We start from the raw sequence: 11,874 nt of genomic DNA on the forward strand, positions 1-11,874 counted from the left end.
ATTGAATTCAGTGGGCACTCAACCACCTCGCTTTTCTTGGGGCTGGTTTTCAACTTGAGATCTTCCTCTCAGCCTCCTGAGCTGCTGGAATTACAAACATGTGCCACTGCACCTGGCAGAGCCATTATATATATGGTATGTACTCTGCTTAGCACCGTGGTCAGCCCATTATTAAGCCTCATTAAAGCCTGGGATTTGGCACTCTATATTTATATGGGTCTCCCCTCCCCTTTATCTAATAATAGGAAAGAATAAAGGGAATGAAAACACATAAAACTTAGACCATTTCTTGCTTTGAGCATGAGTTCAGCAGCAACTAAGCCTCAATTCTCCTGAGACAGAGAGTATCTGTCACCAGCTGGCCGGGCTGGCAACTAAAAAACCACACAAACACAGAAATACCTTTTTTTGGGGTCAGGGACAGCTCTGAGACCTCATGCTGGAGGGCAAGGGGAGCAAGGGAGGTAGGAGAGAGAGCACACCTGAAACCCCTCTATTTATTGGGGAAAAACCATCATAGAATATTCCACCCAAATAAGGCAAGGGATTGGGTTTCCAAGGGTGGAGTCTTGCTTGGCCATGCCTTGTGGTCAGTAGGTTGATTGACATCTTGGAGAGCCACACCCATCTCAAGTGCTGTGTGGGATCCCAGACCCAGCTAGAGAAAAGGCACACAGGCCTCACACAGCCCAAAAAGCACCTAATGCCAGACCAGTCCTCTCACACGCGCATAGCTCACACACACAGCCCATGGATGGCTGGCGACAAGTATCAGTACAGGGAGTGATCTCTGTCTGGGTGGGGAAACTCTCCCATCCCGATTTGAGAAGAAAGGGTTCTTACAGACCTACTTTATGTATCATACGTAAAATAAAGTTTGATTGCTTTCTGGTTATTTACTGGAATTCGGGGTTGTCAATAGTGAAAATGAAAAGGGTAGACTGTGGACAAAATAGTATACTAGAAAGTTGGATTCCACATTGGGAATATTTATAATTTTGAATAAAATTCTTCTTAGTTTTCATTCTTTACTCTAAACAAAGGCAGTATCACATGGTTTTACATTGCTTTTATTTCTGGTTATTGCCATGGTAACACAGACTTAGTCCAACATATATGCATTTTGAACTAATCTTTTACTTAAAAAGAAAATACCAAGGAAAATAAAAAGTAAGGAAAAGAAGTAAATGGCTTATGTAGAATAGGTTGTATGATGTTCAGACATTAACTTTATACCTAATTTTAAAAAAAGCAAGCAATTTCTCCTTTGGTTAATTAAAAGAAGGGCAAAAAAACGTATACAATTTAAAAGACTTGTAAAATTTACAAGAGTAAAAGCAACATAGTTGCTAAAATGATAGAAGAGAAACAGTAAATCTGAATAAACTGAGACTGAGGCGTGACTAGCTTTATAGTCTACTAGGAATAGAAGAGCTCAGTTGAGCATATTTCCTCATGGATGGTAAGGAAATACACTCAAGGAAGCATGGCTGATTTTTTTTTTTTTTTTTTTTTTACAGGGGATTGAACTGAGGATATTCACTCAATCACTGAGCCTCATCCCCAGCCCTATTTTGTATTTTATTTAGTGACAGGATCTCACTGAGTTGCTCAGTGCCTTGCAGTTACTGAGGCTGGCTTTGAACTCAAGATTCTCCTGTCTCAGCCTCCCAAGCCGCTGGGATTACAAGCATGTGCCACCGCATCCAGCAGCTGAATTTTTAATAGAAAGAGTATGCTGACTTATTTGCATTTTGATTCATTTAGACTGAATGCTCACTATGTTTCAGGGTACTGTGCTAGATTCTAGGATTAAATGAAGAATCAAATAACTATGGTTGTTCCCTTCCTTCTTGGAGTTTACAGTCAAGTGTGTGTGAGAGAGAGATGGATATTAATTTCTAATTACTCATACAAATACATAATTATTTGTTGTGCAAAGAATGTGAAGGTAAACTATCTAGTGTATAAAAACTCATGACATGTGAGCTTAATGTAGCCCAAAGGATAAGAGAAAGTCTCCTTTGTAAAGTTACAATGTCTTGAATCCAGAAAAATTACTTGCTAATAGCAGAGCAGGCAGAAGAACTACTAGGCTGAGGATCCTAACATATAGTCCTTAGAGAGGAGAGATGGTATATCTGTGAAGCAGATAGAAATTCTGATCTGTGTGCATGTGAGTGAATGGAGTGGTGGAAATGACGTTGGTTGACATGCACCTGAAGTAAACAAGGAAACAGATCGCATAGCATCCATTATGTCAGATTAAGGATTCTGAGTTCCATTTTGACCTCACTGGGAAGCCACTGGAGAATTTTAAGTAGGAGACCACTATAACAAGCTGGGGAGGGTAGGAATAGAAGTAATCACCAGTTAGGACATCCCTTCAATATTCTTCGTGGTTGCTGGCATTGACTTTCCTTAAGGAGGTAACATTGGAGATTAAGATACATGGATTAAAAACGCCTTCTAAAAGTAAAATAAATAAGATTGTGGGGAACAAGTGGAAAGATATGTGTCAAGATGAAATCAATAGAATCATTTTCATAATCAAACCACACAATCAGACCAAAGCTATTTTCAGCACTTCAGGGCTTTCTTGACTTATCAAGAGAATCTCATAAGACTTCCTGGAATTGCTATTCAGAATTTGAGTTGGTGGTGTTGACACATGATGGGGAAGATTTGGCAATAAACATCTACAATACTGTTTAGGTAATAGAGTTGTTAGCAACAACTTGTTATTGTTGCATGGACAAACATGTTATGAAGTCACTCACAAGGTTCTTTTCAGGAGCTTTCATATAAATTCTAAACCATAACACAAGTTTGGGTTCTTTCTCATCTTCTTTCTGATGAAAGTTAAAATTTATTAAAATTAACAATTGTGCTTCCTTTCTGTATAAGACTTTTGACTACCCAGTCCCTATAAGTTTAAAACCAAATTTTGAATAAAATTGTTATAACTTTGAATGAAATTGTTCTTAGTTTTCATTCTTTACTCTAAACAAAGGCAGTATCATATGTTTAAAGAGCACATCATGACCTGGTTCTTGATTATATTTTCTATCCTTAGGATAGTTTTAGTCACACAGATCAGAAACTTCAGCTCACACTGACTTAATACAGGGACTCACAATATCTGAAAATCCAGAGGTTTGATCCTGTTTCTCTGTGATTCCCCTGGCTTCCTGACTCCTCCTCAGGTCTGCTCTCTTGATGGTTTCAGGATGGTGGCTAGAAGAAGATGATGATATTCTTTCTCACTCATATCTAGAGGACAAAAGGACATGAATTTACAAAGGCCTCAATCTCTGCTTTGCCCAGATTAACCTGAACAAATTGCATTGAGTAGGATAATTAGTTTGTTTTGACTGACATGAGACAATGTAGACCCAATTGTGGTGTTGGTGACTTCTGACTCCAACACAATTCATAACTGCCACAAAATGAGGAAAGATGTCCCCCTTCTCTTCTTTTGTGGTACTAGGGATTGAGCCTAGGGTTTAGCACATGCTGGACAACTGCTGTACCACTGAAGATCCTCAGCCTAGAAGGATGGTTCTTTAGAAACAAATGTCATAACTGGTGAGATTTCTGAAAGAAGAGTTGTTGGCTGGGGCAATGAAAATAAGCTTTTTGGAGTATGAGTTTGAGATACCCATGGATCACCCAGGTTGAGAGAAAGCAGTGGTACAGGTTAGCATCTCTAACTGGGACTCAAAAATGCACCAGCATTTAAAACTTTTTGAGCACAACTATGATGCTTCAAGTGGAAAATTTCACACTTGAGCTTCTGCAATGGGTCACAGCCAAAGCACAAGTACACTGAAAATATTGGATTACATTATCCTTGGGCTCTGTGTTTATGAAATATAAATGAATTTCATGTTTAGATTTGAATCCAGTCTTGAAGCCATCTCATTAAATATATGCAGATATTTCCCAATTTGACAAAGTCCAAAATCGGAAACACTTCTGAGCCCAAGCATTTCAAATAAAGTAGACTCGACCTGTGGAAACTCAAGTCAGAAATCAAACTAAAAGTATTGAGATATCTAACTCCAAAATTTTTCTAACCTTTATTTTTAGTGTATATTGCTTTTTGATTTGTGTCTGGATTTATCAAAAAATGTCTTTGCTCATAAAATTTTAAAAAGGAACATCCTCTTGAAAAGTAAGGGAGTGGGGGGTGACTGGGAGGATGGATGCCACACAGTCAGGGTCTCCACATACTTCTCCGTGGCTTTCTCACTAACTCTAACCCTGAAGTGTATGTTCTGGAAATCATGAAGTTCTAGATCTTCAAAAAAAAAAACCCCATGAACTCTTTTCTCTGTGCCTGCCTTCAAGGAGTCTTCTTTGCTTGCAGTCCTTCCCCTCAACCCTAGGATAGTGCATAGCTTTCTTTCATTTATCCTTCTGGTCTCTTCTCAAATGCCATTACATCAGAGTCAACTTCCTTTAACCATTCTACCTAAAAAGAGAAGCTGTTCATTGCTCTCTTTCTTTTAGTCTTTTTTGATCTTCTAAATATCATGTTATACATTTGTTCATCTACTGTTTGTCATTTCTCCACTGGAATGTACAAGCCATGAGGGCAAGGATTTTACTCATTTAAAAAGAAATCTACCTGCCAAATAGTAGCTATTCAGTAAATATAGTTCAATGAATGAATAAATTCTCCAACTCTCACCTTAGGGTATTCTTTTCTTCTTGGAAAATCTCTTATGATTTTTTTTTTTTAATTAGGTACAGCTCCCCTCCTGGATGATCTCATAGTATTTTATACCTTTCCCACTAAAGCACATATTATAACTTATAACTGCTACTCAATTTTCATCTTTTCCCACTGGACTTGTAGTTTTGTGATGACAAATATCATGCATACTTTGCTCACAGTTGAGTCACTTTAAGAAATATTTATTTAGTTAATGAATGACATGCTTTGAATTTAATATGATTCAGATAGTGTACACATCCAGAACTTGCAGGAAAAGATAGCTTCAAAGTTATATGGATGCTGGCTTTATGTTTTCAGCTTGTGAAGCCTTAAATCCTAGAAAGCAATTTTCTATTTAGCCTCTAGCCTTATGTCTTTTGATTTTGACCTGACCTGGTTTTTATGTTTGGTGTCTATTGTGAAGTTATTTGAGCATCAGTCTCTCAAATGTCCTATGTCTGATGGAATAAAAGGGCTAGGCTACAGGAAGATCAATGCACCTCACTCTAAGCAATCTGCATGTAAGAGACTTGCTAAATATTGCATTATTCTATATTATCATAAGTTCGGATATGCTATGGTAAATCTACGAACAAAATACATAATTTTTTATTTTGCTTTGTGAATTGCAGATAATTGCTCTCTATCTCATCTGTCATGCAAATCTTGGTATTTTATAATAAACAATGACAAGAGTACACATACTCTCATTCGCTCCATGAAATCGTACCAGTGACAATACATCTAGTAATTTCTATTGTGTCTTTCTTTTGTGTAAATCACCAGATTTACAAGTATCATTAGGCTGTAAGTACTTCAGAGTACTAATTCATTATTTATACAGCTCATAACCTTTTATTAAGCTCTCATTGCATATTTGTAAATTGAAATTTTATTTATTTCCCATACATCTACTAATTTCCTGCTGTGTGTCAGGTACTAGGTGAGGTGTTGAAGATTCAGAGATCAAAATAACACTTCCTTTTTAGGGATCTTCATTTAAAAGTGAGGCAAACACTGAAGTATGCAATTTGCAAATTCAGTGGGATTTGCTTCTCAACAGGGCATGTACTCACAGAATTTGGATGCCGAAGAAGAACTGCTCAAACCTTCTTGTAGTACTCAATGAGGGACAGAGAGAAGACAGGGAAAGAAAAGAAAGAATAGGATTTTTTTTTTTTTTAAACAAGGATGCTTAATCACTGAGCCACATCCCTAGCTTTTTTTTTTTTTTTTCTTTTTCTTTTTCTTTTTTTTTGAGACAGGGTCTTGCTAAGTTGTTGAGGTCCTTGAAAAATTGTTGAGGCTGGCTTTAAACCTGCAATCCTCCTGCCTCAGTCTCCTAAGCTGCTGGGATTACAGGTGTGTACCACTGTGCCCAGCCAAGAGTAGCATTTTTATTATGTAAAAAAGAGAAGTGGGGACTAATGTCAAAGAACATTGAGGCAAAGACATAAAGCCATGCAGTAAAATGGTGTGTTTCCCAAACTTTACATGTTTTAAATGATAATAAAGAGAAAGCAGGTGGTTAATGGGATTGGAGAGGTAACCAGAAGCCATATCATGGAGAGATAATGCAACTGTCTACTCTAGTCTCTAAGAAAAGATAATATTTTAAGTTGGGAGATAATATTAGGAAACATCCTTTGGCATTGGTGTGGAAGATAAATTGGAGCAAGGAAAAAATGAAGCCAGAGCATCATTAGGAAGTTCCACAGCCAAAAAAGTGATCACTATGGCCTGATGTAATATATTTGGGGGAAAGCAGACTTAGAAAAATTTAATGATCAGTGCGGTACAAAGGAGAAAGAAATGAAGAATGACACCTGGATTTCAGGCCGAAGTGACTTGTCAGGTGGTAATGTCATTATCCATCATAGACACCAACAGAGGAGAGGTAGATTTAAGTTAAGTCCTATCATTATTGAGATGACATATATGTGCAGTTGGATATATATTCTAAACATTGAAAAAAGAGTTCTGTCATGAAGAAATATATATGATCTGAAAGTTATCAGGGTAGAGATAATAAATAAAATAAATGAAAGAATGAAATTGAGTTCATATTAATTAGCAACATAATCTGAATAAGTAAAATGAATTATTATCCTCAATAAGAGGGACTTCAGTGGTGGGTTGGGTTAATGAATATGAAATGGATGGTATGAAATGGAGATCATAAATAATTTGTTTTTCCAAATGGCTTGGTCTTTATGGGAAGAAAGGTGATGAAGGAACAATAGAAAAGTCTGTCTCAGGGTCTTTCTTTCTTTATAATGTAAGAGAAGATTTTATCTGGTTTATAGAAGTAACCAGAAGTCATATTGAAAAATTGAGAGAGTCATGAAAGAGAGGGAGAGGAAGAGGGAAAGGGAGAGAGCTAGGAAGGGACCTGGGGAGAAGGAGCAAGATAAATATAGCCAGAGGAACTCTGATAGAAGAATGATGAAATGGGATCAAGGATCAAGGTGCAGAAATTAGCTTAGAAAAATGCTAGGGGCATTTTTTTTTTCATTCAAAATCAAAGTGGAAGTGTTGATGTAGAAACTGATATGAATAAATTTATAGCCATTTAACTCTATTTGATTTCCTTTAAATTGAAATGCCCTGTATTTCACTTGCTATCTTTTGGAGGAAGTTTAAACAAGTTAGATACAGACTCGCCTTTTCACTTTTCTTTTTCTAAGATACAGTCAGGTTGATTAATTTCTTCCATGGCAGCAAGTCAAGTGCTATTTCTTTGACAACTCCCACTTGTTTTCTCATTGTTACACAATCTGAAGAGGTGGGCTGTATCTTTGTTGATGTCAATCAGCAAAGATTAAAGTTTATTGCAAATCTCGAGCTCAGCTGGATTCTGCCCTCCAAACTCAGGATTTTGAGTTAAATTTGCTCTCTTCAGGTTTCCAAAGGAATGACTCATAGCCAATAAATGCATACCCTTTCATCCTCAAATTTTCCAAGGACAGAGTGTGGGGATGTGTCCAGGAGATGTTTAATAGCCCCTATTATATTGTTCAGCCTTAATTATCCATCTGGTTTCTCAGACAATTTATTATACTTTGAAAAATCTGAACAGATGGGTTATAGCAATTGAAATGGGGATAGGCAAGGGAGAGGTTCAGCAACGGCAAAAACCATTGAGAGGCACAACCCAAACATATGACTTCTTTTCATTCTCACCACATCTCTGAGAAGTGCATATTATTATCATTGCTGGAGCAAAGCAACAACTGTTGGGATGAGGCCAGTGTAGGTACAGGTCAACCACTGGGGGCAGACATGCTTTAGCACATGTTAGTTCACATGCAAGAATGATTCCCATTGGAGAAGGAATGTTTACAGTAGAGGAGGACATGACAGAATGTATGAGTACCTAGAGGATCAGGGCCAGAAGTCATGTTTAGCAGTTTGGTATTTAAAATGTGGTCCTTTGGACTCATCAGCCAAAGAATGAAAAGGTAATTTCTTATTTTCCCTTACAAAGGAAGGGACAGTCAGGCCCACATTCTGGATTTCTAAGTGCTCTGTCCCAGAGGAATATGGTGATGGTCTATTCAAGTTTTTGTAACAAATAATACACTGGGTAACATGAAAAGAGCAGAATATGACTTCTTATAGTTCCGAAGGCTGGAAAGCCCAAGATAAGGTCCTGGGAGACTCAGTATCTGGTGAGAGCTAGCTTTCTTGTTTGTAGGTTGTGACTTCATGCTGTGTTCTCATATTATAGAAGGAGTGTCTCAGCCTTCTGGCATTTCCTTAGTAAAGGCACCAGTCCCATTCATGAGGGCAGAGCCTCCAAATCCTGCCTCCTAATACCATTTCCCTGGGGACTAAGTATCAACATATGAGTCGGAGGGAGGGTGGACATAATAAGCATTTAGACATAGCAAGCATTCAAAAACTTTCATGTTTCAAAACTGAAAGTTATAGTGACACCAACAAGAAATTCTTGCTGTATAGAAACAGAAGGCAAAGGAAATGTAAAGGTAAAATTTCTAAGCTGATTCTAAGCTGCAAAAGCCTGAGTTAAAGTGTAAAAGACCAGGCATTGTGAAGTTTCTAAATTACAAGGCCTGGGCTAAAAAGTAAAAGACTAGGTATTGTTAAAATTCCTCTGCTACCCCCGGAACCTGTAATCTCTGTAGCTGTTAGGACAATACTGGAACTGCCCAGTAAATATTTCCATTGATTCCCTGGTTGTTTAATAGCTAAGGGCTCTAAGTAGCTCGGCACGTAGGCATCCAGGCCCCAAAACCAATCAGTTTAAATGTGTACCCCGCTTAGGAGTGACCAATCACCCCTGCCCAGACTGTTCCCGCCAATGAATGTACTAATCATGCCTCAGAGTTGTTGTTCAATTTTCCTGCTCCTCATGATGATTTGTTCTGATGTATGCAAAGCCCCCTGCCCTCTCCAAAAAGTGTACTTAAGCTCTGCTTGACCTCTGCTCTGGGCTCTGGGCTGCTCTCCTTTCTTGAGTGGGCACAGAGCCCCAGCATGCTGGTTCAATAAAACTCCCCCCTGCTTATTGCATGAAGTCTCTTGTGGTCTCTTTCTCCGACGCTTCGCTAGACCCTTACAGAAAGAGCTGCTTTGCTAGACCCTTACAGAAAGAGCTCCTTCCGACTGGGAAGGCAGCATATTGACAGTTTTTGCAAAAGGCCAAGCCCCACCTCCCTCTCTTCTCCATTTTTTTTCAATCCAAAACTCTGTTGAATCACAAATATCAGTAAAGCTTTTCCAAGCCGTGGCTGCCTTAGACAGAATGGAGCTACTACAAGGAGGCAGGTAGCTTCCTTCATGTTGATCTGAGGATGCAAACAAGCCAGATTAAATTGTGATAATTATGTATTGAAACCCAAGGTTTTCCCTTGTTTCTTCTGAAGTTTTGAAGCATCTGGATTCTTAAGGAATTTGAAGGAGAGGTAGCCATAAAAATGACTGACCCAAATTTCTTAATAGCTTTGAGCAATGGTAGTGTTTGGAGACAATGTGCTATAATTAAGGGAAATCGAAAAGTATGGCACTCAGTGCACTTCAAGGTTAGAGAAAAGACACCCCCAAAGAGTTCTGTGAGTCCTATGGAAGAAGGTTATGGCAGAAGCTGAAGGAGTCATTTATTTTGGAGTCTGTCAAATACCTAACAATATTGCAATGACCTGAGTGATAACAGTTATGTAGAAAGGAATTTGTTGTGGCCTGGATGTGTATGTTCCCCCAAATTCCTATCTCAAAACTCTAACTTCCCCAAGATTTGGGGGATATTTTGCAAGAAAATGAAGGCAAATTCAGTGAAACTTTAGAGTTTGATAAAACCACTTAGACACACACACACACACACACACACACACACACACTAGTGACAACAGAGGACACATTCAATAAATTTTCATGTTATGGTTGAGGAAACATACTCATTAAAGTTAAGGGGTTTGCTTAAGCTCACCCCAATTTCCTGTGATGGAACTAAAATTTAAAATCTAGACTCTAGACTTCAAGTTCACCACTCACTTTGATAAGACCGGTTATCCGTGAGGAGTTCTACACCCTCACGTGTTGAAGTATAACATGAGAGAAGCACACCAAGGCACATATAAAACAGGATTTATTTAACAAGGGGCAACACAGAGGCTGGGGTTGTGGCTCAGCGGTAGAGCTCTCACCTAGCATGTGTGAGGTGCTGGGTTCAATCCTCAGCACCACATAAAAAAGATAGATAGATAGATTGTATCCAACTACAACGAAAAAAAAAATCTTTTAAAAAAATGGGGCAACACAGACTTCTCCCAGGAGGGAGAAGTGGGCCATAGCTGGTTTCCTGCTATCCCAAGAAGGTGTTTTGCCTTTTTTATATGTCCTAGGCTTTCTTTGTTCTCTTGCTCTCTCTTCCCTTATCTCTCTCCTTCAAGCAAAAGTGCCTAGCCCCAGGAGATCCTTGGTGGGAGGGCCAAAAGGTGAAAAAGAGATGGGTTACAGGGGCCAAGATGGATTGATCTGGGCAGGAAGGGGGCATAATTAACAACTCCCTGTAGGGAGGGACAATCCCAGAAACTAGTTACCTTGGCAACAGGTTGGAGCTGGGGCAGGTTATCTTGATAAGGGTGAAGGAAGGGCTCTGAAGGAATTAACATTTCAATTCCTCTATTCTTAGGATCAGACCCTTGCCTACCTGCCTGTCTAATTCTGGCTTCAACTTCATTATACCTTCACTACCTTTCCCCCCATTTTTAAATTTTTAAAATCTTAAATATAATACTCCTTAAGAAATGTCTCAGGAGAAGTATGATCACAGTTCTTTAAGATCACTGGAAAATCCATTGTCTGTACCTATTGCAACACACATTCAGATCGTTTGAGCACTTTCAACAAAATGGTTTATTTACAATCTAACAAAGAAACAGAAACTAAATGGAGTGTCAAAAGATGAAGGCCCTGTTTCCACACAAATAATTGTAATAATCCTGAAATGTCACATTAGCATAAAGTGGAAATCAGGAAGAATAGATTCTCAAACATTTTTAAAAGGTGAGCCACAGTAATGAGTATGCAAACTCAGGTTTGTTTCCTGGCCAGAAAATGAGTCTGTGCAATGCCTGTCTCCTAAGGTGTCCAGGTGTGGCTTGGGTATTGACAGCTTTCAGGGAACAAATTCCATCTCTTGCTAGGGATATAGCTCAGTTGGTAGAGTGCTTGCCTTGCATGCACAATTAAAAATGTCTAATTTTTCTTAGAAATTCACTCAGTCTCTACATTTTTCTCACCTAACACTCTCTAGTCTCAATAGCCCTGCTTTCCATTAGTCCCCAGTGAACACTCTTGCAGTTGATAATGTCCTGCTGGCCAATTGTGACTTTTCTTTTCCTCATTACTCCTAGATCAGGGAGCTTGGTCATCCATAATACATTAGAGCTCCTTATCACCCAGAACTGCCTTAACATTTGTTCTGCACCTTCAAGCACAATTCCAGGGACAAAACATTCAGGAAGTGCCTTTATTTTTATTTTTTTCAGGAAGTGCTTTTCATGGTTGTTTTATTCCTTAAATTTACAGCATTAATTAGCTTCCTGAAAGGAAGGTGTTCAGAAGAAATCAAGCAACAGGAAGTTGTGCAAGAGGAAGCTGTTTTTTGTATTTCAGGAGGTTGTCAC

Source organism: Urocitellus parryii, chromosome 4, assembly GCF_045843805.1.
Source record: "Urocitellus parryii isolate mUroPar1 chromosome 4, mUroPar1.hap1, whole genome shotgun sequence".
In the NCBI taxonomy this organism is placed as follows: Eukaryota; Metazoa; Chordata; class Mammalia; order Rodentia; family Sciuridae; genus Urocitellus; species Urocitellus parryii.